The 27694-nt window shown below is 37.2% G+C and overlaps 1 long non-coding RNA gene across 1 annotated transcript; it reads left to right on the top strand.

Annotated features, from left to right (window-relative positions):
- The first annotated feature begins 239 nt into the window (after window positions 1-239).
- On the top strand, window positions 240-27694 carry LOC117157003 (uncharacterized). The gene is made up of 3 exons (XR_013060093.1): window positions 240-2887; window positions 26924-27043; window positions 27139-27694. It is a non-coding gene; the product is annotated as an uncharacterized LOC117157003 (long non-coding RNA).

The following is a 27694-nucleotide window of genomic DNA, read 5'->3' as shown; positions in this document are numbered from 1 at the left end:
AATAATATTGATATTAATATTTATTCAATAATAAATTATTCGTCTGTTTTTTTTCGTAGTTTATTTTTAGGAATATTTCAAAATCTGCAATAATAATATGTTTCTTTAAAAAATTAACTAATACTAACTGATATCGATACAGATATTCATAGAAGAATGAATGTTCAGCTATTTGATTAATACACATCGTCAAGCAGATACTTTGAGTCTCACGCATTTGCTACGGATGAATCGATGCATCATACAATTATTTGTCTTAGAATAACAAAATTTCTCAACGAAATTTTTCTGTTTATTTCGATGGAAGGTTAATACTGCCTGCTTGTACGTAGTATACCAAATCTTTCAAATTCGACTGTTTTATGGTCCCAATTATAGTTAAAGAAGTGCGTTGTACACCATAAAGTCGTCGAAAATGTACATTTTTTCTTTTTAACGCTACAGTTTTAATTATTACCCGGATTAAATCGTCAACATTGTATTATGTGAATATTCTAAACTGATCAGCTATTGTCATTTGACTGTCCCACGGTCTTAGTCGCCACTAGAAAATTGCACTGCGCTCGATAAAATCATCAAAGGTTTTGCTACATTGTCACGAAAACCAATTGTCATTTCGGAATTATATTTATGCTTTGATCTATTATAGTACATTAACTTTGAAGAACTTCACTATGGTTGAACATTTCTTCGTTTCTCTTCCATAAACGTTTCACGAAAATAATCACGAATCATAACTAACGACACATTTCACGCGTGGACTGTTATTTCGAGCAAGGAAAGAAAAATAACAGAAAACGAAGATGACAATAAATGTTAAGCACATGGACGTGCATTATTGTCGATATAACTGTTGATTTTCATTGATAATTATACAGGAAGATGCGAACATGGATACTTGCGCGTGCAATTACTCGTTGCGGGCGCATTTTCGCTGATTTTATCGTTTGCACAGCGGGCAGGGACAGTGGACCCACATTATTAGCTCGACAAATAATCCCTGTGGATTTCGCAGTGACAAATTATCTAGGACGAGAAGCAGTTTATTCGAATAGGTACACCGTGTCCGTTGGTATTTGCAAACGCGTTATCCCCAGCATTCCCATAACGATCACGAACTCGAATGGACTATTGAGATCTTTCTGTTTGCGGTGAATCGATAATCGGTGTCTCTCTGACTTTTCCAACTTTTTTCCTGTCGCCCTTCTATTTTTTCATACACCAAATACCCGATAAAACCATACAGAAGCCCTCTATCTCTCTCGCCCCTTCTTTCTCTCTGTTACACGTGTTTTGCGCTCACACGGATTACGCTTCATTTTATTTGCAATAAATAAAGTAAAATCCAATACAGATTATTTGCATCGAAAGGCACAATAGAAAATAATGTCTCTTTGATCTGTTTGGGATAGGCTTTAGTGGATATCTGCTGGAATATTTCGAAATATCGAATACCATGGTACGTGTGTGCGCATATGCATGAAAACGTGTAATGGTAACATAATTCTCGCAATGATCATAAAATAGAAAGATTTCAAAAGCATACAATCCTTCAATATGACCAAAACGAAACCAAGGGAACCAATTACACAGAGGGATACGAGAGAGATTAAAAATATTCTTTGTGATAAGGGCACCATACCGCGAAACTGGCTGTTTAATAAACGAATTAAAAACATATTTGTTAACATTGAATATATTTGACAAACATAACAAAAATAATGAAAAGGATTACGCGAAGAATTACGAGCATTATTTGATGTTGTTCGTTGTCGTGTAAGGACAGATCATTTTCAATAAACCATGGCGAAAACCACATTAACTAGATTCTTTGGCGCGTAGCCACATCGTGCGAGTCGAAGCAAAAATTTAGGCCACGGGCATGCTGACATAAACGTAAACCAAATCATGTACGGGCGAACGAACCGAATGGAAAGTGGACACCGCTATTTCCAGGTGTATTCTTCATTGTCTCGGTCGATAAATCCGATTATCTGTGCGCGCGTTCATCGACTCGGAATAATTCTCGCCATGGATTAAGAAAAAAGTAGAAGCCAATAGGAAAACGACAAACGAGAGAAAGGAGAAAAATAGGAAGAGGCCATGAACGACAAAGAATAGCGACAAAGAGACACAGAAAGAGAGAGAAAATCAACAGAAACGAGATAGAATGACTCGCGAGGGAATTAACTCGCAACGTTTATTTCCCATGACCGGTCCTGTATCGCATTAATTAAACAGGTGAACATCTTGTGACATGTGGAAACTCGTCGGTACTCGAGAGCTTTCTCGTCTCTTCATCTTAAAGCTAATTTTTCAACTATTTTCTATCTTTCTTACATCAACGATTAGGTTCTCGCTTCGTAAAAACACGCGACTCTTTGAAGAAAATCGTTCTTGACAGAGTTAGTCCACGCAACAACGCTCGCAAAGAAATTGCGAACACTTTATGGCAGAGCGCTAGCTTAAACGACGAAGAAATTTCATGAAATTTGTGCTCCTGTCGCGACGTACGACTCGAGGATTTTTCTTCTCCTCTGGGATGATATACAATGAAAGCAGTTAGTTCGTGGCTTTTCAGTTTCTACTATTAATAAATATTGTTCAAATAACAAATAATTCATATTTATATAGTTCATATACAAATAATTTTGTATTAACGATTAATTTTCTACAAATATAAATATTTGTATAATAAAATGTTTCGTTTCCTAAATAATTTTCTTTCTGCAGAATTTTATGGAGATTAGTATCTAACTTGTATGGAGTATCTAACTTGGAGACTAAGAAACAGCCTGGATAAAGTGGCGTACGAAAGATACTGCGAGAAAACAGTAAATTGACTGAAAGAACTAGAAAAGAAAGAGGAAGGCAAAGAAAACCGAAGGTAGGTAGGTTAGTTAGTAATAAAATAGTAGTAATGAAGTAGTAATGTAAGTAATGGAGTAGAAGAAATTAAGTAAATAAGCAATTAATTAAGGAGCGATTGTAAGACAGGTAGTGTAAGTACGGAAGGACGAATGAAAAGTATTGTAAGCCATACCCATTACTAGGCAGATGAGACCGAAATTAAATAAGATAATGATAATATTCTATCTAACTTTAGTTCGTAACGCATACACACACGCACACACGCATACACAATATTTTCAGATTCAGGAGATATTTCAAAACAAACCCAAAAATCGGTCTGTCGAAAACGTAAAAAATAATCTAATGTTGTTTCGTAAACGCCGTCACCATGTAACACAGTTTGTTACGTTTAATTCACTTTTTACTATATTTTTACCAATTTCTGTCGATGGAGTTGAATGTACTGCAATCCGATGACCCACTTCCCGTCGAACCGAACTCGCCACGATTTCCCGGTAGCGAAAAAAAAGGCGAAGAGCGAGACAAAAAGAAAAAAAGGAAAAACCGATGGCATGTGACTTGCGCGCATATACCTATGTCAAAAAATTGCCGGTGCTTTTTCAGGAAGGATTATCGTCGATTTTTCAACGCGACTTCGATACAAACGCGCTTACAACGGACCGACTCGTTAGCAGAGATGATATATACACACGAGAGAGACGGTTTCCCGCGAAAGGAACTCGTAATTACGCGGTGGTACGATCACTTTGAAAGAAGCTGGTTCCCCATACAAAGGGGAAACTATAACGAGAACCGAGAAATGGATTGACACACGTGCACGAAGTCCGGTTGGAAGAAGATAATCTTGGAAACTCGTTAAGCCCTTTGAACCTCACCACGATAAGAATTGTGTTTCCTTGCACTTGAAGTAGCACCGACGATTCTTCTATCTTTGCAGAAAAATCATTTTCGAACGTCTTGCAGGAAACGTTATCTTGTGAGTTATTTATTTCGCAGGTTCGATTACTTTTTATTGGAAATCACGTTTCTCTGCTTTTAATCTTTCATAATTTTCTCATCGTGAAATAGATAATAGAATCTTTCGTTGTACGCGTTTCGATCGTTCTCGAAACTTACCTATGTTGTTACCCAATTAATTGCTATTCATGTCGCTCGAATCTAATCACTGTGCCTGAAAAAGAGGCTCATTATCCGAACAGCGTATCCCTGAATTACTTCCAACAATCGAGACCCCGCAGCGCTTCACTGAATCCGTCGGTCGCTCCTAAACAATCGCCAGCGTGAAATCTGATTTGTACGCGTTCGAAAATTTATGCAGATATAAACGATCGTTAATCGGATACAAACGACGGATTAACGAGCGATCGCGTGCGCGTTCTCACGGTTCGATCGCGCTGCCCAAAAATCCACCGATAATTACAACCTACTCGACCCGAATGCCTTAGCCCTGTCAGCGATTTTTCTATCGTCACTGAGCTGAGACACGGGCAAAATTAGGTAATCGTCCGTTCTACTATTAGTAAAATTACTATTAAATACAAAATATTTATAAATTTGTTGAATTCTTTGTATAAATAAAAACTTTTCTAGCGTTCGATAAGAAAAGGTTCATATTTTATGAAAACGTGATTTCTATATCTTTGCGAACATTCCAAGAGGATACAGGTAGTTTGAAAATGAAATTACAACCTGTACGTAGATATATAGCCGCCAATAGAAGCCAATAGAAGGAATGTACGAAAAAAGAAAATAGAACGAACCCACAAAAATTATGTATGTCATGTATACGTATCTACAATACGTACATAAAAGTTTTCTATGGTTGTAAGTAAATATTTTTGTGAGGCAGTGTACATTACTCTGTTTCAGTTTCCACTCGCTGCAGAAAATTCCATCGCTCCTACGATATTGCTTGTTGTTCGAATTTTAATTTCCAAAGCAACTTTTCACTGTGGCCTCCGACACCCTTAACAATACCTGTCTCTCTCTCTTTCTCTCTCTCTCTCTCTCTCTCTCTCCCTCTCTTTCTCCGTTCTACCGCCAACTACAGACACCGTTTTGGCTTACTGTTGTCATCTGCCACCTCGGTCGCGAGGTCAGCTACCTCCACCCATTTGAAACTTCCGTTTCACGCTCCTCCTTCGACAATTGCCACCAACTCCGTCCCTCTCATAGCGCAACCCTGCTTGCGTTTCCGTTTATGTTTATGCTTTATGGAAGTTCCATATTAAATTTATGACGTCGCTCCGAGTTTTATGATTTCGTGGTTGTAAACACCCTTACAGATTTACGTCCGAAATTGGAATTAAAATCCGCGGACTGACATCGAACAGCCCTCTGCGTTGTTTATCGTCGATATTGGGCAGGGGTGAGACTGGAGAGTCGAAAGGTTTTCCGTAGGGTGAGGTAGAATAAGGTCGAAACGGAAGGACCAGACTCTGATCGAACCCGAGGACCATTGTCCAACTAGAAATTAGATCGCCGTTGGTCCAACCGAAATAATGCCGCTTTTAAACAATCCCGCCCGATAGATCTTTTGCGAATCGATGGTAGAATGGAAAACGATAGCTCCGAACAGTGAATTGAAACTGCGATGTCACGTCGAACCTTTTATAAATCAATGTGCCTGTTTAATAAAAATTTATACGTGTTTCGTACGAGTGAAATAGTAGAATACAAGTTCGTTTGTGAACTTGTATAGTATTCTTAAAGGCTATGAACATTAAAATTAAATTAGAAATTAAGGTATTGTATATAAATATATACCTTCTGTCTTCTTTTATAAGACTAGTGTCTTAATACTGTCAGAGCTCCTACTTTGTAATTTATAAGTAGCTTAGAAGGTACTAAATATATTCTAAAGAAATAAAAAGGATTAAATATTAAATTTCTGAGAAGTATATCGATTAAAAAGGATCTTCGTGAAGTTCAAATACTATTTTAAGTGAAATGAAACTCACTAAATTTTTTTTTATTTTACTCTTATTGAACATATACACAAAAAGTGTTTATTGAATAAACACACATAAACCTCGGCAAATTAAAGAATTCTGTCAATAAATATTAGAAATAAGAGGATACTATTTTCCAATCCCAAGTAGCTTTATTTATAATTCCCAACGCCTAACACATAAATCCTTGTTTCTTCTGTTAACTCTATGTCTCTTAAAGTTTTGCGATTGTCGTCACGAATCCAACGTGAGACAAGTTTATAGCCTCATAAAATTTTCCAAGATCATAGTGTATTTTCCATAATAGAATTTACGAATCACGAATAGGAAGCAAATAGAAACGGATGGATGATAATATTAATTTAACCAAAAATATAATAAGTACTCGATATTAGATGAGTGCAAACATCCTGTTATGAGTCATCTATCAATAGAATTGCTTTCTCATTCGCGTCACGATGGACTTAAATACGAAATTAATTTGAAAAAAAGAATAAAACTAATAAAAAATAAAGAACATATCAACGATGGTTTATTCGTTTTCGTCCTGATATATTTCGCTTAAACATCCACCACCATTCAATCTCCGAAAACATTCATAAATGAGGATCAAGTCAAACTTGAACTATCGATGACTTTACATAGACTTTAAGAATCGTTGCGGAAGATGTTAATTAAGAAATAAACGGAGGAGTGTTATGGAATCAAACTGTCCATATGCAGACGCATGAAAATATTTAAAATATTATACTTATATTACGTAATAAATTCTACGTGACAGTTCTTTCTTATACTCATGTTAACGAAAAACTTCTAAGAGGAAGGAACTTCCAAGAAAAGATGCGAAAACGAGAATGAGAAATATTCGTGTTAGAAAAAATTGGGAAAGTTTGTTCTGAAATTGAATCCAAATCGTCGGAACACGCATGCTTTTCAATGAAAGCTATTGGAACGTTAACATCGTTATTGTTCGCGAGAACACGAATTGTTCCATGGATTGAACGAATACTAATTGGGCAGTATCGAAACATTTGAAAAAAAAGAGAAAGAGAAAAACACTATGCGTGAAATGGGCGAAAACGCGATTGTTCCAAAACCACCTGACCTTTTTGCGTCGTCACATGTCGACCGGAGCTTGTTAACATTGTTGTTTTGAGCCCTAGCCGAGCGAAAGCCGCGGCTATCAGGTATTTAAAACGAATTTAACCGGGATCCGAGTCGTTCATTAGTACGAACGTTCCGGATAAAACGAACAAGCTACGGCCACAATGGACGAGCTGCAGGAAATGATGGTGATGAGTTTTAAAATGCTCCAATTACCATTCATTTTCGCGGCCGTTCCTCTCTCTGTCTACCAAACCCATTTCCCACAGTTTCAGTCCAAACGATTTAACTCTACAAGAACAGGCGATAAGTCTCCTGCATCTTTATTGTATTTCACTTATCTCGATACGAGATATTCACGCTTGACGCGTAATTACGTTAAATGATTCGGCGAGAACACGTTGTGTCTGCAATATGCGTAATTCCGAAATGTAATATAAGTACATGGCAGTCCGTTTTGTAAATTTACTTGTCGGTTTATGTTTTCGTTTTAAAATAGAATCCAATGGAAATTTGATTTTTGTTACGTTGAGATAGTTGTTATCGAACAAATTTACGTCTACAACATGACCTATTGCGACATATACAGTTGTTGTGTTTTTTAGCGTAGTATAAGCGTTCGTGAAATTAATTTCTTCCTCTACATTCTCATTTTTATACCTATATACGTATATGACAATTTTTACAAACTTTCTCAAACGTAAAACGCGTCACAATCTTTTTTCCTCATTCTTACCCTTCAATATCAATTCTTTACAAACGACCATCTGGAAGCATCCGTTATCTCCTCTTTAGTCATTTGTTCAGCGTTCGTCGCTAAAGACTGGCTAAAGTTGCAAGAAGTTTAAGGAAGTAGAATGAGAAAGGACGTTGTTAGATTGATAGAGCAATATCCGACATTGTCTGCCTTGATTACACCAGACAGCTTAAAACAGCCTCGTTCGAGTTTGTCATAATGAGCTGATGTTGCTCATTATAAAAACAAAAGCTGCTGTGCTTCTCAATTTCGCGACCTTTCAATAATTAAAACTAATAGAATTGTCGCACATAAAAATGTTGTCGTTGATTTTCTTTCCTTCGGAATCGATCGAACAAAATTACGGCAGGGCAACGAGTTTAAATTTGACGTGTTCTCTTAATCGGTCAGCGTGGTTGTGCACGGTGATACACGAACGTTCGCGTTGGAAATTACGGTAATGCAACCAGCCTTATGGGAATTTGAATATTTAATTACGGAGTTATTACGAAGCCAATCCTTATCGGATAAATTGGCTCTTTATAGAACGATTTCGTTATTCGTATAGAATAATTCTTTATGTCTGTTAAGAGCACTTTTTAGACTTTGATAGGATAAAGGTTTCGAACTATACTAATTTTCAATTGAAAAGACAAACTTCAAATAAAAGCATTTTATTGTATCGCGTTTAATCAATTTTTCTATATGAAATCAGCTTCTATCCATTTAGATCCTTCAGTCGCTGAAGCTATTCGACTGACCTTATGTCAAACCTCTTACGTATCGATATTCAGCGACATTGTGTTATGAATATCTTCATTGTATAATAATTCCACGTTTAATACGCGCATTGCCCAACTAAACATTTGCCGTGTACTTTATGCAATTTACCGCGGTGACGCGACGGAGAAGAAAGGAAGAGCGTGGCGCAGGTAAAAGGAGAGGAAGTCTAAACTGTTGGGACTTTACATGACCCCGTGTGCACCAGTATCCATGTGCACCTGCATCCATGTGCACGTACATCGAGTGACTTTGTAGCCGAGCCGAGAAAGTGCTTGCATCCGTACTAAAGAGCGCCAACAGCAGCCACGGCTGTTGGAACAGTTTAGTTATGCAAATAGTAAACTTGGACCAGGGATATGGTAGGATGAAATGAGGTAGTGGCAAGAAGCAGTTTGATTCCCCTGTGTGTTCATCCTAAGGATCGAACGTTTACTCCCACGCGTCATGATTCCTCCTCCTGATCAAAGTTTCAGATATCAGATACCGAAATATTGAATTAGGTGTATCGAACAAAGTTTGCAAAGTATTCAAAAATTTCCTGTAGTTGTGGAAGATTTGTTGTGCCTAAGAAGTATGTACGTGTAAGTATGTTCTTTTTAACGTAGCTAGCTATTTATGGTTACGAAGTTACCAAATAAAAATAAATTAGTACTTTCCATCAAACTAGTTGCAAATAGGGAAACTCGAATATATATATACATTTTCTCTTCTAAATATAAACGGCCTGTTAACTTTCTCACGATGAATCATAGCAATGACTCACCAATACAGATATTGTTTACCCAAATAAACTATGTTTCCACTGAACGAAGTGGGCGTTTCGCTTGGCTCTTGATAGCGACCCTTGTTCAGAGGGAGGTTCTTCAATCTCTAAGGACTAACCCCTGTGAGAAGCTTCCCTGTCGATACTATTTTCGCTAGGACGCTGCTACGAATTCCATCTGTTTGTTAAATCGAACAACCCTCGGGATGTTTCGTGTCGTCTTTTGTAACTGGACTTGAAGAATTGTCGAACGTTTATCGTGCTCCCTATATAGAAACTGTTAGGATTTTGCTTAAGACTGCATTCCCGTACCGTACCGAAGAAACTTCGACAATGTCTATTTGTCTGTTTATTATTTGTCTATTTGTTTTTATTTGTAATATATGTGTAAGCGTGTTTATAGGGTGGAAATAAAATTATAATGTTAGTGTGTTATATGTAAGAAATGTAATGAAATTTAAAAATGAAAATGTTGATAGAATATTAGAATCAATATAGCGTTTTGATGCAATATTACTCGAGAATCTTAGAGCGACCAAAACTTTCTTTGATTATCCGTGCATAAGCACTTATATTGTTTCCACCTACGGTATAATACATGGGCGTTATTCGTTATAATACTCGTAATACTGATTTGTAAATCAGTGGCAGCGGAACAAGACAGTGATCGAGTCCTAGCCGACAAAAAGTGAAATTATTTCAGCTACGAACGAAACCATGGTAAATCATAAAAGATGGTAGAAATGAGACGAAACGGGGGGAAGAAAGGGGAGAAAGATAGGCGGACTCTGGAAAAAACCAAAGAATAGAAGGATAGAAGACAGAACGAAAACCAGTGGGTGCTGGCTCATAGCCGACTGTAGTTTACTTTAAATCTCCTAAATGGTTCCTCGTACGCCTTCCCAGTTTAAGATAAGCTACAGGGTCCGCCCGGAAAACGGAAGTAATGGTTTACCAGATATTATCAACTGCTACACGGTGCATCGTAAAGGGGTGGCGCTGCACATTGGAGAACCACTCCCTATATCCTACGTTACTTTTAAGGCACTGCTGTACCGAAACTAGCAGACACCGTAAACTTTTCCGCGTGGCTTACCGCATTACGTGCCGGAATAAGCGGCTTATTGAATTCCGGGGCGCTGAACCAAAAGGGGTGGCCTCGGTGGCCTTGCTGAAAGCTTCCTCCTGTTTAACTGTATCGACCTCCTTTTGTATACTACACGTTGGTTTTACATGTTTCCAGTTGGTCACTGGTCAACGTTAAGGGGTCATAGGAAATTACGTGTCTCAAATTCTTAGGGAGATCGATCTTTTGGTACTGTAATAAAGCGACCATTGATCATTGAAACCATTCCGTTTAATAATTCTCGTACTATCTACTTAAATTGAGTCAACAAATATTGGTCATTCGACTTATTTCAAAAAGTACAGTTTAAAAATTTCATCGGAGAGGATTGGAGCATTCAATTTCGTTAAAAAGCGTAGACACGGCAATGGACTGTGTGCTTTACACAAAAATGTAATAATTCGTCGGTACTTTCGGGTTTTCCATTTATTGCATTCTCCGATCTTCATCCCAGAAAGAATCCGGTTCAATTACGTTATACGGAGTGGTAGAAAAGTGAGCGATATTTATAAGACGCAATGAAATTGCATACACGAAGACAGTGAAACAGTGATAGTATTTTTCAAGTAGTAGACAATATAATTTTACGCTAGTAGTGCAAATCAATATATCAAATGACAGATCTTTGTTCTATTCGCGTTTCATGTTCTTCACCCTGAGAATGCCTACGAAAACAAATAACACTGGAAATTTGGTAATAAAATTTAATCGCCTTATGTCTTTTTGCTCATTATCGACCCAATTAAACTTTTCTAACGTTAAAAAATATCTTTAGCTTAGACACAATATGAAAGACACCTTATGGGTATGCTGGATTTCATTATTTCAAATTACATTTTATAAACATCGTCCGCTATTTCTATAACACATTGTACAGTCAGAAGCAGAACAAATCCCTTTTGTATAAATTAATATTACGAAAGCTTCTAGCGAAACCTGTCTGACGTTTCGTACAAACGAAAAGAATCGAAATAAATCTTGAGTATCGAGAGATTTATTGAAACAGCTAGATTGGATCCAATAATTGATTCTTTTGCTATAGAAAAAATGGAAACTTGACATTTGAGTTATTAATCGAAGGTCGAGGGATGGTTTTTTTTTGTATTAAGAGTCATGGATTGTCGTTAAGCGCGTCAAACACAAGCGAAGGTAGATGAAAGATTAGAAAAGGGTGAAGAAGAAGGTTCACTTAATGAGCAAGAGCAAACTGCGGTACAACTTTAATGGTTTGTTAACAAAGATGGAGATATCAGAGACCGTTTGCCTGCCGGAAGCAGACTCGGATGAGAAGTCATAGAAACTCTTGGGAACGCAGACATTTCCTGTTTGCCGAATAGCTTCCCATCTTTATTCCATCTGCAAAGGGGGTGCTTCTTCGACTTCATCTGAGGCTGGGAATTATGATTTGAGATAGAGCGCAGTTATACAACGTTTAAAGGAAGCTGCATCATCTGATAAGAGAAGGAATATTCGACGGAGAAGGGAGTATTTACCGATGGCTTTAGCTCGAGTGTACTACTTGCCTCTGAGCACCGTGCCTGAACCGTTGCGGCGGCGTCATTGATATATTGGATTTTTTTAATCCTTTCTTAAGAATATTTAGTTTATTCGAGATGCACGAAGCAACGAAAAGAAATGAATGAATTTATTAGCTTATACGGGATTGGATTACGAATTATATTATAATTGTAATATATGACTCTTTTATGAGAATAGGCTTATTAATCCTAATAGCACAAAATACTAGGTAACTAGAATAGATCAACAAGTTGTTGTCTGTACTCAGCGAAAGGCTGAGGAGAAAGATGAAGAAATATCGCAACTTATTTAAAGATATAAAAATCGTAAAATTATGCAGAATTAGAATTAAACAATTAAATTATCATGGGAAAATCTGTTTAATACGGATGGAAAGAATCTGTATAATTACCTTTTCACAGATTTTATTTCTCACGATTCTGTCATAAAGCATTTTTGTTTTTTCAATGAAGCAAACAAATTTCCACGTATTACTATTTTTCACAGTTGTCGAAATGTGATTTCATGTTGCGAACCAAGTTGAGATATATTCGCGTCATAGGTGGCTCGAATTTTGGAGAGAATTCGGGTGGATCCAGCCTCTAAATCTCTGTGGAATGGAACAAACTTTGTATCTTGCTGTTTTGTCTCAAATCACTCAAAAACAGATCGAATTTCCACGGTAGATTTCGTTAGCTCAGCAACAAGCCGACAGTGAATTTTGTCTCGTTTCGCGGGAAATATCGCAATTTAGATTGGACGGTCGCTTTCCAGGCCACGATATTCCAAACTGAATCATTTTCAGTTTTCACGATGTTCTTTGTCAACGACGACATCTCGAACGTTGTTAACTTTATAATGGCATTCCCAAATACTTAATTAGCGGTTATTAACACGTTATATAACAGTCGTGAGATACCTTGAGCGGACTAATTGCCCTGAAAATGTTATTAACGGCCTGGAATGCTGATAATATAATTCTACTGGGTTAGCAGTTTGACTTAAGCGAGATAACAATGCCTTTGTGCGTGTTTACCTGAATTGGAATTGTATTTTACGAATGGAATAAACGACCGAAAAATTACTTCATTTGTAATAAACCAAAGCTGTATAACTATATCATTTTAAGAATTTGTAAGAGTTGCTTACATTTTATTCGATACACTATATCTATAATACAGCGAAAAAAGAAAACAGAAAATCGAGATAAGCTTAAAGTGAAATTATTTCTTTTTTCTAAAATTACTGTAAACATTGATTTCAAATTTTTGTTCATTCCAGATAAAGGAAATTTTTTCTGACTGATGTAGATATTTTTAGCAAAATTAAGGTTGCCTCAACTAGTTTATTTACACATCGTAATTTTTATATAGTGTAAATATTTCGATACACGTCAGAAATTGATTATTCCAAACGTTAAGCAGCTAATCTTTTTTTGAATCATGAACATTGATAATAATATAATATTTGACGTACAATTAGAAGATCTCGAAACATAATTCTATAATTTCTGCGACTGGTGTATAGTTAGTCGAACAAAGTATCGTCAACTTTGAACGAAACTCAGGTCAAACCTAACTTTCCTAAGAGTTACAGGCACGATCGTTAATCATGATTCTTAATTGCCTCACGGCCACCTACATCAAGGTGAACGAACAATTTAGGAACCACCCCATTGATTTATCAAATAAATCGCGATATCGACCATCGCCGAGATTATGGAGTGGATTCTTCGTCGTCGTCGTCGTCGTTGTCGTCGTCGTCGTCGTCGTCGTCGTCGTCGTCGTCGTCGTCGTCGTCGTCGTGAAAACGATTTAATCCTCCTTAACGATCCCGATTCCGTTGAATTAATTCCATTCAGTTCTCCGTTGGCGAAAAGCTCCGGTCGGGTTGTTCGTACAACGCAATCACAACGGAGTTTTCAGCTCGTTGTGGAATGAGTTATTTGACTCTGCATTTGCGGCAGCACCGCTATTAAATTTATCCATTCGAGGAAGTTTTTCCGCATCCTGATCTCATCTATCATACAGGAATACCACGTTTGGGGATTTCTAACTGGTTACGCTTATATGGACAGTATCCCGTTTAGTTTGATCATGATAAATATGTTTAGCTTTAAATAAATCAAACAATATGACAAACAAAATTTATCATAAACTTGTAATAAAATTATGACAAATTCGTTAAAGTAGTCTGATACATATGGAAGATAGCGAACAACATTCATCGGTCATCGATGGATATGATATACTCTGATATAAAGATCCAAGAAATCTCGGAACTCTTTCAAACTGGCCTCGTACACGTTTCCGTTCAGAGAATTCTTTCACCTGTATGAAACGAAAAGTAATCACTTCGAAACGCTTTAAGCGAACATGTTCGTGGAACATGTACTTCGTACTCCATCGATCTTGCGTTCGAATCGGCAAGAGCCAGGGGAGCCAGAAAAAGGCAACGATCTCTCAGAGGGACACGGCTTTCGAATCAAAGTTGAAGCATCCATGTGCGATTTCTCTTCGGTTGGCATACATACACTCTTTCTCTTTCTAAAGATATCCGAGAATTCGCATTAATCATTAACGGTGCACAGGCGGAAAAGCATTCGGAGGGCACACGAGAAGACACGTGAATACGAAGCGTTCGTTCGGTTGGTCGGTCGGTCGTATAGAGAGGAAGGGCGTGCATTTAAGACGCGGTGAAAGACTCGGAGGAAATGGTATGGCGCGAGAAGCAAAGAAAAAGAGAGACGAGCAGGATGAAGAAGAGGAGGAGACGCAAACGATTCACGCGATTCCGTGCGTCCGTTTATGAAAACGAGGCATTTGAAGGTTAGGAGAGGGTTTCTGGAAAAAGAAGGATATCAGCGAATCTATTTGCCGGTCTCTCGCGAGCTACTCTCCCTGGCAGTGGTGTCTCATTAAAATGCTAGCCTCGTTTTCTTTGAAACGAGCCCGGCTCCTGTACCCGTTCCGTTGGTCCAACCTGTAGTATGCCTCCTCGGAGCGTTCAGCTTCGCTCTAGCTTTGCTCATCGTCTTCGTAGTTCAACAAAGTGGGAAATGAAGCGAAGCAAACGTCACAAAGAGAGATGGCAAATACGACAAGCTCCATTCCAGCCGGCCAGGTGAGCAGAGAGGGGCCCCTGTCTTCCCAGCCGAGCAAACTAAATGACGGACAAACGTCCCCGCGTTGAATCGTCCGCGGGCCCTGCAATTACACATTCTATGAATAACCAGGCGAGCTTGAACATCCAGCTAACTAGCAGCTATCTCTAGCTGGGAAGATGATTGGTTGGTTGGACGTTGGTCGAGGCCTCGAGCTTCCATTCGTTCGTAGCCTAGAGGCTAGGGTTGGAAAACAGGCAAATGAATTACTATCAGACTCTGGCTACGATTCAGTGTTCTCAGACACGAGTCAGTGGCCGATGAAAGTCCTCGATATAATATGACCGAGGTTGAACAGCCAGATTGAATAATAATAATCGATTTGCAAAAGCTATGACGTAGATACGTGCGTTCTGATATAAGCACCAATTTTATGACAGGATTGGGGTATTTTCTTGAATAAAATGAAATATGAAAGATGTTTCGTAGCCTGGGTATATTTAGCTTCGGGGTAAAGCGATGTATTGTAAGATGATGATGGGTAAAGTGTTAGCGATGTATCGATTATTTACTGATTTTTTTATGTATGTATTCGAGATATGGTACGATTTGAAACAACAATTTAAGTACTGTGAATAATTATAATTCAATTAATTAACAATATTTGTACATTTTCTATAACGTTAAATTAAATGGAAGATAATTATCCTATTCTGGGTACTGAAAACTGGTATATAATTTTAATAAATAGCGAGCTTTATATTTATTAATACATTAATTTCTAGCACGTATCTTTTCCTCAATGTAATTTAGAACTTAATTAATCTTCTTTTTAATTAAAACTGAAAACATGTGTCATATAAGATACATTAATAGCGAGATATAAAATAGTGTACTTTACTGCATACGACATTCCTAAACATTTAATATTTATAATTTTCGATATAAGAGAAACATTGTTTCGTGCAATGTGAAGTAAAAAGGGAATGAAAGGGAAGAACGAGTAATTAATGGAAGAACCACGAGGAACCAGAACGGAGTGCAAAGAATATAACTCGTTCTGTTTCCTATTTGCATACAGATCCTTCTGGAACTGGGCGCATCTCGGTAATAGAAAAGAAATGAAAAATTCGAGCGAGGAACGCTCAGAAAAGGAACATTAACAAGATACTTACGGTTTCTATTTCGCGTGGCTGAGCTAAACTTTAATTTCTCTCTCAGTTCACGTAATTTTAGCGAGCAATTCGCAATTACAACGAACCTTTAAACTTTCTTCTAAATGGTGCACGTTCTTTGAAATTGTTTATCATTAATATCTTATAAAATTATTTACTTAATGAGATGATATAATCTTAGGAACGATATAAAAAAGCTTCCATTCAAACATCATCATTATTTTTGTTACTAACAGATATTGTAGAAGAATTTTCTTCTTTACCAGCTGTGACCAGTTTGAAACAAAATATTAGATTGTTCAGAAAGTTTCCAGCATTCGTGACAATCGATACAAACGTCTGATTTGCATTTATCGAGATTCGACGAAATAAGTAGATTTTCAAGGGAAAATTCATTAAATTTCTTGATAAATACGATCTTGAATCGTTGATACAGTGCAACCATAAAGATAGCCACTTTTAACTTACCGCATCGTCCGGTTGTTGGGATATTTACTTTCAAGAAGTCAAATCGCTTGTCGCAGGGGACTGGAAACAGAGATAGTCTGAGAACATTTGCCAGCGAATCGTTCAGACTCACAGAGCTTACTACGAGTTCTTCGGTTGCTCATCCCTTGTCTAAAAGCATACAACTTGATAAAACACTTCGTATCGCTGTACAAGCGTGTTTTCCGCCTACTCCTTTTTCCCATTTATGCGAACATTAATCTTGCAGCCTGTAAATTTTTCAACGCCTCCGCGTCGGTTCGAGGTGTTCCTAACCATAACGAGTTACCTACGTGTTCAAATAATTATTCAGCCCGTGTAATTTATCCATACATACCTTTATTGTGATATTTCCGACGTTCTTGATGCGTTATACGAGCTTCGCATGAATTAGTGTATAAATCGTATTCGTTAAAACTATTTATTTTATTCAAGTATATTTATACAACACTATGACATCGATACAACACTAGTCTTACTTCTACTTCCGTCATTTCTTTCTCTATTTCTAATTTTATTTCTATTTCTGCTTCTCGTGCACTTAAACACTTTCGCCAGCATATGGCAAGTAACAAAAATAGAAGACATAAAACTGCAAATTTCACGCAACCTAAAAGCGAAAAGGCTTAATACGCTTACTGAAAATTTATGCTGAGCGAAGGCATGCGGCGGTTCGTTGAAAAAAATATTCCGACAAAAAAGCTTCGTCTGTGCAACGATGATGGCTCCGCATTGGGCGATAGGCGCGGTAGGATGAAGAAAAGGAGATTGCAAGAGTAGGATGACGTAGAGGAGAGTATGAGGCTCGTGAAGGGGACCGTTATAGGAGCACTTCCGGCGTGTTGACACTGCAACCAGTTGACCCGGTTGGTTCAAAGAGAAACAAGCAACCCTGATCGCCGGTCCTGATAGTAGCAATAGAGTCTAGATTACCTCAGCGGTGCTCACGCGTACCCGCCATTGTTAAGGCGAATTGAAGCCACAGAAAATGTCGCCCATCATGGATGAAGATGAGTCATGGAAGCACCTCTGTGCCGACGATCGCTGGCAGCGTTGCAGCGGAGTGCATAATCTGAAATGCATGCATCTAGACGGACTCAAAATGACGCAGTAGCCCCATTCGTTTGATCTACTCTCCTCGCGGATTCGACGTGGTTCAGCGAGCGCGTGAACGAGCCGCTCCGTGCGTTGAATCGCGCCACAATTAGCGTCGTTGACAATTTTTTGACGACAACGAGGGTTCATCGAACAGTTTCAGTAAAAAGAGTTTGCCAGGAAACTCTAGTCGAGGTAGACTCATCTTAAAGCATGTACATGATGTTATAAATGGAAAATGAGTAGATACTCTAAAGTTCATAAATATACGATAGAAGTTTGTTTAATTTTAGTAAGATGTCGTTTAGTTAGAAAATTGCGAATAAAAAGATCGACAGAGAATATTCTTTTTGTTATCGTTAAAGTTCATTTTTCAAAGCTGTCGTGCAATCACGTAAGAGATAAACTTTGGCGGGATCGTTTTATTTTAGAAATATTGGCTTAATATTGGCTGTTGTAATTTTTAGGAAAGTCTTTTCAAATATACAGAAGGATTATCGTAATTAATTCTAGTAATAATATTTAATGGATGAAACGTATCAACGAGTCGAATATTTAATTTCAATACACTATTGACAAGTTTCTTCGAGTTTTTCCTATTAATGACTTGCTTTAAATAATAATATTTAAAGTGATCTTTTAACTTTGACACAGAGAAAAGTACAATTTCGTTCTAGTAAAGTGCGAAACGTATGTTATATATTTTTACCTTGTAGCACAGGGAAACTCTTTCGGGGCGATCTTGCTTCATAAACTTGTTGAAAGTGGCACGTTAATCTTCGAACAACCGGTGTTGCATACAGTACGAAATCTTCTCCAACGTTTAAATTTCATTCGTCGTATGTAAATAATTTTCGAATTACAAATAGAGAAAATGGTAGCTAGCGGCGATAAAAGGACTGACAAAATTTTAGTGAATATTTATTGTTCTAACTATAATTATTATATTTCGTTGGAGTTTACGATATTTCGTATTATCTGATGACAAATACTATTCATATTGGGATATCAATTATTTCAGTATTTAGAAAATTTTGTCCGCAAATAATCGTTATTTAATTTAACGGATTTAAAAATATATGTATGCATATTGGATTTTTCATCTAGTAAAAAAATCAAACTTTTGGAGGCGATGGAATAAAAAGTTACTCGGTCCATTTGCAGAGGATAATAGAACAAAATAATGTATACATGGTTGATTGAATAAATCATACGAAAGTGACGCTCTGTTAAAGAAATACAAACAAGATCCTTACACTTAATATAATGTAAAAGAAATTATAAAAAATATACTAGTATTTTTATTATCTGAATTCTATCTATTTATGTTTTCGTAATTGATATTTTCTGCGACACCAACTAATTCCACATCTAGAATTTCAATGCTTTCCGTATACTAAAATCACAGCCAAGACGAGAATTCGTTGCGAATAAAAGTAAAACCAAAACGCTTCTTCGTTGGTTCACGTTGCTCGTACATTTCGCATCTATCAAATTCCTGAACGAATATCTTGCTCGTGGTACATTTTGTCGACACAGAGGGAAGAAGGAATTTCGTACCAGAGGAAAATGAATCGTGCACAGGCCGCAGCATGGAGAAATCGTGTTGAAAAACAAATGAGAAATCTGAATGCGATTCTTTCTACTTTCATTTCTAGACCCGCTTACCATTCCTTTAATTTGTTCTTGATGGTAACGTACATCATTCTTCTACACATACTGATCGGAATCAGTAAATAGATGCACGACAATCGTAAAATAGCCGTTTTCGTATACCATAACCTGTTTGACGTGCAGAGTGTAAGGAAGAGATATTTTTAGAAAAAATCAAGTAGTTGGATCTTCTTATGATACCTTATCGTTGTTCATAATTTATTGGAGGAATTTTGGTAAATTACGCGCGACTGTTCTTCTATAGAGTATGACTTATCGTTTAAATAAAAGTCGATACAATGGACTTAAAGAAAGAAGAATCATTTAGAAGTACTGTAATGAGGAATGAAATCAATTGTATGGCGTAATTGTTGCATCGATTGTCGTGATTTCTAAAAATACATCGGAACTTTTTATTTTCCACTTTTCATTAAGAATATATAATATAGCGCGTATTCTTATGATATAACGGAGAAAATCAGATTGTAAATGAGCGAAATAAATTGGAATAATCGTTTATTTAAATTTAGTAGCCACCATTATTCAACAGTTACACTTCATTTACATTAATCGTCTCTCATTTAAGCTCCATTTCTAATTATCATATCAAAGAGAAAGGAAGACACAAAAACACAATAGCTATCATTAAGATCAAGTGACTTTAACAATCTTTGACTTCCTCTCGACGAAAGAAATTCCAACGAAAAATAGTCGATGGTCCCAAGGAGAGGCTATTCAGCCAACAACTGTGCGAGGAATGATTTCTTCGATGAACTCGCACGATGCTCGAGTCGAGAAAGGAAAACTCGAGAGAAACATGTTGCGAGTTCGTTCCGTCGCTCGAGCCAACTGGCATAAATCTTTGCTCAACCTCGAAACTTCGTCTTATGAGTTAGCAGCGGAAAGATGATGTATCGTAGTGGCGCGCAGGTATGGCTCTGTCCGATAAAGATGTAATTGGAGACTCCGGAGTGAGCGACGGTTGCTCAACAACGCATGATAATCGATCATTTCATCCAGCCTGGTCTTCCTTCAATTATATCTCTTCCGTGCACGTCCTGGACACGTGTATTTCGTAATTGAAAAACTTGACCAAGACTCGGTCGTCGTGTTTGAAATATCTTTCGTCCTACCAGACGCTACGTGGAATAATTTTCCATGATCTCGACCTCGGAACATCGTACGACCTTTTGTTTCTACTTAGGATCGATTATTCCTCCGAGACAAATTTCGTTCTGTGATGCTCATCCTGCTTTGTCGTTTAACTTGAACCAGAGGATCGCACGAGCTTTTTCAATCATGGTTTCATCGTTTAGATTTCTTTCATCCTATAGAAATATAGAAAATTAAGGATCGCAATGTATGATGGAATATGTGAAAATATAGAATTAAAATGATAATTTTAATTTAAAAAAAAAACACAATGACCTGCAAATATCTGTTGCAGGCAATATATAACTGATATAATTGTGGAAAATGTGTCGTTGAGATTTTCATTACAAGTCCAGATGACAAAAGTTGAAAATACTATTTTTACTTCTTTCTTCGCGTTTCCGACCAATTGCAATTTTTAGAAAATTGTCTTATACGTCGTCTAGTAAATTAATGCTTCTAACTTCTCAAAAAAAAAAAGACCGAAGTCACGCGGTTCAATTTTTAAGAAACTGTTCAGTTTCAAACGATGTTGCAACAATTTTGAAAGTCACTGCATACGATGACTACGAATATTATTTAAGACAGAGTTGATTTCTTCTATTTTTACTTAATGCAATGTTTTCTTGAATTTAATGTAATCATTATTCAAGTAGTTTTATTGGGCACTCAAATCATTTATAAAGAAAGATGTGCGAAGATATCCTCGAATTGTCGGACTAATTGAATTTCATTGAAAAATTCCCTCCTTTGTCAGCGTTTCTTAGGTTTTTCAATAGTCGGACTTCGACGATCATTCGTCTTCCACGTCTAGCAAGATCAATTATTCTCGCGGCAAAAGTTTCTTCTCAGTCGTACTGAAGTTCCTCTATCCCATACAGTTCTTACAGGCGTATCTGTGAAATCTCTTGTCGTAATTAATTGAATCAAAGCAAACGTAGATTTTCTAAACTTTCCGATTATACAGAAAATAATAAAAGCATCATCGGTATAATAATAATAATAATAATAATAATAATAATAATAATAATAATAATAATAATAATAATAATAATAATAATAAAAGATCTCGTACCATACAGAATCTGCGTAATACTTGACTTTAATATTTTTCTTTTAATCAACGAAATATTCGTCTTCTGCGATCTTTTATTTATAAAAACGAAACTGCATTCTAATATTGAATTGTCTATTAACATCAACAAGATTCCACTACCATTCGTTTATGTTAAGATCGGAGCAAATAGATTGCTGACAAAGCTTCGTTTCCCTGACGTTTCTCGTTACCCTACCGGTAAAGTTCAGATATGCATTAGTGGAAGGCTAAGACCTTTGGGAATCACACCAACTTGACGCGTTTGCTTTGTACGCACAATAAAAGTGTGTTCGCGTTTACGATCACTTTGTCAAACGAACGACAGTGCGTGTATTCGACGTGGGAACAGACACGGTGGGAATGTTCCTATCTTCGGTTACTTTATCGCGTGGAACACGTGTATTTTCAAAACAGCACACGATACCTACATTCGAAACAATTAACATGGAAAAAGCTTTGCGTGAAACGAATCGACCTTTGGGAATACATTTTTCCACGTGTTCTAACATGAACACTGCACCGCAGAATAACCTTATTTCACAGCAGTATTAACTGTTAACTATTCGAAGTCTGTAATTGTAAGTGGAAACGGTGTAGCCAATATATGTATATCACAGCCATGAATTAATGTGTTAAACGGCGACAGCCATTGGATATAGTCGCGCTTATGATTACGGCAGTACGCTTAAAAGCCATTTGAATCGTAGGTTCGCTAAAATTGTTACAGTCTTTCATTAAAGTTCTATGGCATTAAATCTTTGCCATATCTGACATATTAAAATCAATGTCCTCGTACTTTTATGTGTACTACGTGTATACTAAATTATAATATTATATTATTATATTATTTATATTTTGTGATACGAAAATAAATCAGATGAAAAAAAAAATAAAATTTGCAGATAAGTATAAAAATGTATCGACTATACGCTATATGTCTACTAATGACCCGCTATAAGCGAAAGCAATTATAAGATTTGTTGGTTCCATGATAAATCAATGGCTCGGAAACCTTAACAAGGTAAGCACTTGTGTTTACATTTTGAGCAAACTTCAGTACAATACAATTTAGTTAAGGCTATCTTCCTCGAAACAAATCATGTAAATTGATTGACCTACTGGCGAAATTGGATTGTTCAGGGAGCTATTCAGTAAGATACATACGCCAGTTGGACGAATTGGGTAATAAATCTTGAAACAAACTCTTATATCGTGCAATGGTAATTGAACGATTAGATAATAGAATTATTGTTTGTTTTTATTGTTATTATCGAATAAAGTAAAGCTTTCCTCGATGGAAATACGGAGAAAGCTTATAAAAACTCAAAATATTGATTTCGAAAAACGTTTTAGGAGGCAAAATAGGAATAAGGAAATTACAATGACTCAAGTAAGACACATAGATGTACTTTACTTCGCATAATTTTCTGATCACCTCTATGGTTTTTGATAAATCAAAAAATATTTTCCTTGTAGACGATATAGTTTGAGAGAATCTTCAAGACGATGTGATTAGATTTCTTCGATGTTTGCTCTCAAAATAAATGTTCAAAATTATTTTCGTTTCTTTTATATGATTTAAAAGATATTACTAAATCGATCTGTTCTCAATGTCTGAATTAATAACGATAGAAAATATTACCAGTCTTGGATCAATCCGAAATACCCAACTACTTAAATCCTTCGACCCGTGCCAGTAGCTATTCCGACAACATTATTAGCCTGCTCGACGGAATAGAAGCGGCTTGCCCCGAAATTCCTTCATGGCCAGGCCATTGCTCGTTGTTCCGATATGGCGACCTTTTAAAAAGACAATTGCGCGATTTATCGTGATAATCGGGGTTGCCGGCATCTGGTATCACGAATTGCGTGGCATTTCGAAGGTTTACCAGAGGAATCTGCCATTTATGCGAAGACAATATGAAGACGAAGACCACGATTAAGCGGCAAAGTGGCGGTATTCAGCAGCGGCAGCCTCGAAACAAGAACATCAGCTGGATTCGCGGTCTTTGGTTCCGTTTGGGCTAGTCGTGTCAAGCTGCTCGTACGACGACCCTATATCTCAGTCTATTGGTCCTGCCATCCGAGGAATGGGACACAATGGGACTGGGCAAAGCCAACGGAAACAGCGGGATGGAAGGACGATGGCTGCAAACGGAGTCGGAGATCCACGAGTTCGCGGAGTTTCGAGCTGTTGGAACAATGGCAACTTGTCCGCTTCTCTCGTGTTCCCTGCTGGATTACGCAGAGGACGCCTGTCCCGGTATACGTGCCTGATAAATAGTTCCTCCTTCTTCGTATAATTCCGGGGATCCACGGTATTGGACTGCACTGCGGAATAGCCGAGCCGAACCCGTCGAGAGAGGCGCCGGTCCCTCAACCGCGTAAATCGGTGTAAAGCCCTGCCTGAAATTGTTTCGTCGACAAGAGAGAAAAAAAAAGGAATACGGTCGCTACTACACCGTCTTGAAGAGAGTAGCGCAATGAAAGGACAAAATTGCACCCGCAGACTAACAAATTGCGGGCTTATGTGCGATGAATGAAACCGCAGAAGACAGCCAGATGAAAACTGTGGCGTGCTTTTTATTACGTGATGCAATGTGGTTCAATCGTGCACAGAGATACAGTAGTATTCAAAAGTGCCTGGACACATACTTAATTTCGTCAAGATGTATTTCTATCGTAAAACAAATACTGCAGTACGACGATTTATTATTTATCTATAATTTCTGATATACTTAAACATTTTAATTACAAAAGTGATAACTAAACCGCGGATTTTTATACGTTTATGAGAAATTTAAATGTACGAAATATACAAAGCGTACGCGATACATAACATATATAAAATTTCCAATGCTCTCATTATGGTATTCAAAGAGTGAAAGAAATCTCGATTTTGGTTCCATTTGAATTCTATTCGCGGCTATATTTTAATATAAATGATACTACGAAGCCTACTGTGAGTATATAGAGACATAAAACAGATTTAATTATCCCGTCATAACGGAAAGACTGACAAAACGTTGTTATCAGAATCTGACGTATTTATGCTTGAACAGAAAATTAAAAATCCCATGTAGTTTCATACCGACGACCATAACTTACCTTCTTTCTTTTTTAACTCGTTCGTCGGGTTATTTAGGTCTGGCAACCGAATAGCGAAAGACGATATCGAATCAAAAGATAAAGGCCGATAAATAGCCGAACCGGGGCAAAGTAATATTTTTTCGAACATCAATAACGAAGAATCGGTGGAAAAAATGACTACATTTCGAGGGACACGGTATCTTATCGTAAGAAGATCAACGTTCGTCAGGCCTCTATAAATTCTGAAAAGGCAGACTAGCCAATACCGAGAGCTCGAGTCGCAAGCTCTGAGCTTGCGAAATGCCGTTTGCGACCTGATTAATGGACCAGGCTTATGTACCGCAGGCCTTCATCCACTTCAACATCGAGGGCCATCGACTCGAACATTCATCCTCTCGAGCATCTTCGTAATGCGCGTTGCTAGAAGACGATAAGTTAAAAGAAGTGGAAAAAGACCGATAACGATGCTATTGCCTGATCCTCTGTCGATATATTAAAAAATAAACGAACGCTGTGTTTGAACTTCTGAGAAAGCTCGTCTTTCCCATTATAAAATACAAATCTACTTGACGGGATTGCAAAATATTAATTCAACAAAGCGATGTATAGTAGAGGCATTCGTTACAGTATTGCTGGTTTAAGATTAATCAAGATCAAGTATATTTTCTTGAAGGGAAAGTTTGGTACTTTATTCATAATTAAAGGAAAAAGTAGAAAAACGAAGAGAAAGAAAATTTTATTGGTGGAAGGCTCGTGACACGTGTAACGACGTTATGAAACAAAATTTCTTAGAAGAAAATATTGGATTGAAATAAAATGTGCATTGTACAATAGAACGACATCTATTGTTTGATCAAATACGATATATTCCATATATATACTGCAGATATGTCGTATCATTGAACATAAAATTAATGCTCTCCGATACGATTATAATTAAGAACAACAAAAGCTTCTTAAATGATATTATCATCTAACGCCTGACCAAACACGATACGTTCTACTTTCGGCATCCACGCGAAATATACGTATTACTAATTTAATACACGTTCAGAATAAATATAGTTATAATTAAAAATATGTGTAGCAATATTATCAGACATTAAATTCTAATCCGTCATGTCCGTGTTACTTATCCAAATTAATATCAATTTCCCTCTCCGTTGGAAAATCTCAAACATACGATGCGTTAAATATAGTCTGACTAACCGTGGGGCGTTTTCACTTGGTCCATAATCCGACACGACAACGAAACGATCAAGGGAAAGAAGGAAAAATGAAATTTCGGATTATCGTCTGTTCTTGGATGTACTGTGGAGTGGCCGTGAGCGAAACAATTTCCTCACTCTCGCGACTGGCGCAAAAAGAGACGATAGTGGCGCTCGACGTCGGCAGGACATCCGGACATAACTCGGGCGTAATCGTACCCTGGATAACTGGCTATCCGCTAGAAACCAGATAATTCCACGCTCTTCCTGCATTTCGTCCCAGACCACTTTCTCGTTCGAGAGGCGAATTGGCTGGTTTAAAAGGGGCGTAAGGGATGGGAACAAAGTGGAAGATAAAAACTACGCGAGAATGATCCTCTTACGTGAGGACAGTGACGAGATGCGGAGGAAAAAATAAAAAAGAAAAAAGGGGAAAAGGTAAAGAGGAAGGAGATAGGGTTTACAGAGGAAGGGAAATGAGGGAAATGCAAAGGGAAGAACATTTGTTGCCAACAATAAAGATTTAATGTTGTGTGTCCGGATCGAGCGAAGAAACAGCTATGATCCTGCTTCTTGGCTCCTCTCTCTCTCTCTCTCTCTCTGTTACAAGCAAATCCGGATACGACGAAACGAATTCTAAAAACGTTTACGTGACACATGGAATGCACTTTATTGTGGTTTATTTGCTCATTTTTTAAATTCCGTCTATAAAAAAAAATAGCACGAGAAAATAAAACATGGATACATTTATGACACAGGATACGTACACAAAAGTATTTAGATACTTATGTAGGAAATTTTATATCGCAGTTTTCTACGTACATGTCTACTTTAATTAATTGTCACATTATCGTAAGAAATTAATAACATTTACTTCAAATTTAAAACAAATCAGTGTAATTACCTAAAGTGAAGTTGTATCCATTTAAACAAACATAGCCTTATTGGACGGTTTAGTATTCAATAAATAATGTTGTCACTGAAATATTCAAATAAAGACATTTTTTTAGGAAAAGGACTGGTTCGCGTGACACCAAGAAGCTGATGATAAAGGACCAAGGTCAAAGAAGATCGGTGGGAAAAGATGCTACAACCACTGGCACGATCGACGGGACCAGCAACGTCAGAGGGTCGGTAATTGGCTGTTACACAACAAACAACCTGCCACCTGTACTTTAATTTACCTTTATTTCCGTCCGGGGAATTTTCGTTTCCATTTTTACAGAGGTTCATAACTAGCCACGACTCCTGACCGGAAAAATGGTCTTTCGCAGATCCGCTACTCGACTATCCTTTGTTTTATTCTCAATGTCGCAGCAAGCAACGCAATCGTCCGCGCCGTCACACTTATAAAATACAAAGCGTACCGAGTTAGTCAATAAAAAGAAAGTGAAAAAAGAAAACCGAACTTTTGTAGGTAGTTCCAAGAACATTACCAAAGTGATTGCGAATAAAGTGTAAGAGAAACGCGTCGACTAGTATCAGAAAAAAGGATGGGAGAAGGGAACGAAATTTCAATTTAGTAAATCTAATAGTTTTTCGGAGAATATCTAACAACTAGAGCTATCAAAGCTCTTTTTGAAATTACTAAAGAACTGTTGTGAACAAATGTGAAGTGATACTATAATTAAATAATTGCGGTAATTTACTATAATTAGGGTGAAATGAATCAATATACAAAATAATATTTATTGCCTATATATTTAAGAAGATATTTAGGTATACAATTTCATTTGGTGACCTTTTCGATACAGTTAAAGTTTCTTGAATAAATCTCTTGT

The sequence above is a fragment of the Bombus vancouverensis genome, chromosome 14, assembly GCF_051014615.1.
Source record: "Bombus vancouverensis nearcticus chromosome 14, iyBomVanc1_principal, whole genome shotgun sequence".
In the NCBI taxonomy this organism is placed as follows: domain Eukaryota; kingdom Metazoa; phylum Arthropoda; class Insecta; order Hymenoptera; family Apidae; genus Bombus; species Bombus vancouverensis.
The sequence above is the reverse complement of the archived record's forward strand: the minus strand, read 5'-3'. Positions and strand labels throughout refer to the sequence as shown.